Source organism: Salvelinus namaycush, chromosome 1 (genome assembly GCF_016432855.1).
Source record: "Salvelinus namaycush isolate Seneca chromosome 1, SaNama_1.0, whole genome shotgun sequence".
Taxonomy (NCBI): Eukaryota; Metazoa; Chordata; class Actinopteri; order Salmoniformes; family Salmonidae; genus Salvelinus; species Salvelinus namaycush.
The window spans coordinates 74,262,142-74,266,630 of record NC_052307.1 but is presented as its reverse complement, the minus strand read 5'-3'; the positions used below and the strand labels follow the sequence as shown (position 1 = coordinate 74,266,630).

General features: G+C 41.1%; 1 pseudogene; it reads right to left on the bottom strand.

Annotated features, from left to right (window-relative positions):
* Nucleotides 1-1,326: 1,326 nt before the first annotated feature.
* Nucleotides 1,327-1,528, bottom strand: LOC120057441 (annotated as a pseudogene).
* Between the last annotated feature and the right edge of the window lie 2,961 nt (nucleotides 1,529-4,489).

Here is a 4,489-nt window from a genome sequence, read left to right as displayed (position 1 = left end):
TGAGAGGAGTGAGACAGTGGAACCCAGCAGAGATAAGGCAGAGGGCTCGTAGAGTGGACGACCGGCTACTATTCTGAACTTAGTGTGGTGAGACGTCTGGCGCTCAGAGCTGCTAAGGCATCACCCAAGTGGGTGCTACAGAGTGGAAGAGGAGAAGTCCAGTGGCTATACGACAGGATGGTTCCCAGACTTGCCCTCTACAAGATCTTCAGCAGACAGCAGACTCCATTATCGTTATCTACCATCCTCTGTCTCGCTCCCGTCGCTCAAGCCATGAACTGACCCTCCATCTTCGGAGGATGCAGCTTTGAAAGACTTCACCTTTGCTTGTTTGTTTTTTTGCTCTTTAAGCGCTTTGAAATTCTATGGAAAGCGTTAAAGAAATGTAATAAATGATTATTAATTAATACATAGTTAACTAGCGAGCTAACTTTGGATCTATCTAGCTAGGCCTAATGTTTAGAATTTGACATCCAACCGCTAATGTATAGTCTATCAACATTTAATACCATGCTGCTGCACTGAGCCTGCTTTTCAGCACTTAAGGGTCTATCAGAGTATCAAACTTGTACGCACAGCAGTGTTCTAAAATATTGGAGCATTGGGATCGAATTCAAGCAATTTCTATAACTGTCTAAACATTCAAATGAATAGAGGACGCGTACTGGGAGATGCGTTGTTGGGAATTATGGGGAGGTTCGTGGTCGGACTGTGCGTTGCCCGAAGATGTTTGTCTCAGAACTGCGTAGCTGTGTCACAATGGGACGCAGGACTATGTCTCAGCGTCTGGATTATGATTCCGCTTTACTCTCCCGCTCCGGTCAGCCGCACTTGAACAGAAACGCACATGATACAAACGTTGGCCTACACCAAAGAGACAAACAAAACTCGCGGTACAGTCACTGAAAGGATATTTCCCACTGATTTGTATAAAAAATGTCAAGCGTTGAGAGACGTTTGATAGAACCAGTACAGGAAAATCTTCATATTGGATATTATTATTATGGTATTACGCACTACTACCGGCGGGAAAAGCAATATACATGCAACCCTACCCTGCAGTCCAATCGAAAGTTGACCACTAACCCATCCCCTCCGAAAGACACGCATACATATACAGGTTGGACAGGTAGGAGCCTGCCACACTGGGTGCCCAAGGAGCAGTTGTGTGTGTGTGTGTGTGTGGGGGGGGGTTAACGTGCCTTGCTCAAGGGCATGCAGGCAATGGCATCTAGGCAACCCTCACTTCCCGCCAGACTCGGGATTCGAACTGGCAACCTTCTTGTTGTTGGCTCACCTCTCTAACCATGAGGCTACCTGCAGCCAGAGAGGTGCACCCTTCCTGGAGAGCCTGCATTACTAGGTCGATGCGTGCAGCAGATGAGCAAGCCCCTATTCCATCTCCCCGTTCCAAAAAACTATTTCATATATGGCCCCCAGATAAGGGACGTAGCAGATATTACACTGACAGCAACAGATTTTTTAAGAGATACTACACTTGATCTTAGCCAAAAGGCAGAGAAGCCAAAAAAGTTGAAAAGTATCTTGACTGTCAAACTAAATATGGCCAGAGGAGCCAGATGGGGGCAAATACACAACCATACACATTCCAAAACATATTGGCACATACACCAGATCTGACCCACTTCTAGCTCCTGATCAGAGGTGATCATGACATTGAGTTAGACAACTTTACTGTCTAGTTCTACATGACAGATCCCAAACAATAACTTGGAATGTATTTGACTTCAAATACAAACAGGGCTCCCGTTATCTCTCTGTTTGAGGGGTCGGGTTAAATGAGGAAGACACATTTCAGTTGAAGGCATTCAGTTGTACAACTGACTAGGTATCCCCTTTCCCTCATTTAGAATGTTGCTGTGTGTTAGTTCACAACACAGCTGTCTATGCGAGGTGAAAATGTGGCCTTTCAAAAAGACAGATCGGCAGGGTTTTCACTTTTGGTACAGTTCTGTTGGTTCTACTGCAACACACAAGCTCATTAAGTGCTTGGTAGATTTCTTATACTATTTGAACCGAGTTCTGCTATTACTGCACAACTCACAATCTACTTAAACTTAAAGATCAGACGATGATTTATACCTGTTGTGGTTGAAGATTGTTGTGGGGCTGCTGTGGTGGTTGAACTCTCAGTGCTTCCTGAAAATATATCATAAGCAAAATACACTGTTGTCATGCTTGAATAACAATTATTTCTGCACTACAAAGATGGTTCTCTTTATCTCAGTGTTTCCCAAACTTGTTCATGGGGACCCCAAGGGGTGTACGTTTTGGTTTTTGCCCGAGCACTACACAGCTTATTTAAATAAGCTTGATGAAAGTTGATTCTTTTAATCAGCTATGTAGTGCTAGGGGGAAAAAAGAGAGCCAACATGTGTACCCCCCCGGGGTCCCCCGGTTGAAGTTTGGGGAAACCCTGCATTATCTTCTTCCAGATTAATGATCAGGTGACAATAATACCTCCTCGTGTGGGTGTAGATGGTTGTGGGGCTGCTGTAGTGGTTGAACTCTCAGTAATGTCTGAAAATATACCATAAGAAAAAAAAGCTTAATTAGTTTGTGTTAAATAGTGCTGCAATGTTTACAATAGCAATACCAGCTTTATAGCTGATGTTTCATCCCTTCAGTACAGCTAAGCAACAGTGGAACTTTAGAAACCGCTCTACTGTCACATGTACTTCCAAACCAACTTTTTTTTGCATTAAAAAGATTGACAGGAAGCTTCTTACTTAGAATTTGAATTACAAATCTCTTTAGAATTGTAGATGCACAGTCCACATAATACTGTTGCTTTTCATCTTCTTTGGTTACATTCCAAAATACAACAGCAAGGCCGTTGGCGTCATTCTTCAACTGGATCCTGTCCTGATAACGTGGATCCACAGTCAACTGACAGCTTCTTGCTATACTCGAACACTTGGCCAATTTTCTCTGTACATACACTGAAGTTTGACAACGGACACTGGTCATCATCAGGTATTTCTATGGATGAGGAATCCCCCACACGACAACGAAGTGTTTCCAAGAAAACTGTAAAAATAGGAGAAAATATTCACTGCACAATTTTTACAGCCACAGCAAAAATGATTGAACATTAAATAATGTTACTCCCCAGGCTTATTTTCAAGATGCTGGTGCTATCTACATACACTTTCCCTCAGCCAACAATACAGAACAGGAAAAAAATCAAGTAAAGCAGTATTTTTATGTATTGACTAATAAAGTGTGTCAAGATTATTTTCAATAAATTCAAAAAAAGAAAGAAAAAAAGGCTATAACGATGGTTAAAAATGTACCCTAAGCAACCTATAAATGGGACAATCCCGTCAGTCATGTTGACTGACTCAAATTTATGCTGGTGGAACCTCTGCTGTAGTCCAGCCATGTTACATTTTGTAAACAAGCTATTGATATAACAGCGGACCATGCAATAGCTGACCATTGTAACCAGGGCATGACATTAATCTTTCGGTGAACCAGTGTCAGTGTCTGGTGGGCAAAAAATATTCACCAGCCACTCAGACTATTAACTAGCTCTCAAGAACCCAAGGGGCCATACAGCCATTGGGTTCTCATTCAAACCATTGACAACACCCTGGACGCTCTGTCTAACTGTTAATAATCATTACGTGCAATATGCCTTTGAAATCTCAAACTACTTTCATATCACCCCATTTTAAAACACAGATTCCTACAGAGGGGAATCCTGAGCTAATAAAAACTCTGGTCAGTGTAAAATAAAAATCTATGGGGAAAAAAACATTTTGTATCTAAAGTTATTTTGGATAATAATTGAGTGTTTAAGATTTGCAAAATCCCAGATTTTCATTAAATGCAATAAGAAATTACATTCAAATAATGTTTGGGCTTTTTAAATAGAAATTCAAAAGCCCAAAATTGTGAACATTAAATTGCCAAAACATTGAAAATATACTTAGTTTGCATTTGATTACTTTATTTTTTCCATTCCTTAGTCATCATCTCATCTCTGCTCAGGCAGTAACAGCCAAACATTAACTATGTACTCTCCATACTGTTCTGTCTTTAGTCATCCTATTTATACTGAACAAGAATTTCAACGCAAAATGTAAAGTGTTGGTCCCATGTTTCATGAGCTGAAATAAAAGATCAAAGAAATGTTCCATACAGACAAAAAACGTATCTCTTAAATTGTGCACACATTTGTTTACATCCCTTTTAGTGAGCATTTCTCCTTTGCCAAGACAATCCATCCACCTGACAGGCATGTAATATCAAGAAGCTGATTTAAACAGCATGATCATTACACAGGTGCACCTTGTGCTGTGGGAAATAAAAGGGCCAATAAAATGTGCAGTTTTGTCACAACAAAATGCCACAGATGTCTCATGTTTTGAGGGAGTGTGCAATTGGCATGCTGACTGCAGGAATGTCCACCAGAGCTGTTGCCAGAGAATTTAATGTTAATTTCGCTCACAACTGCAGACCA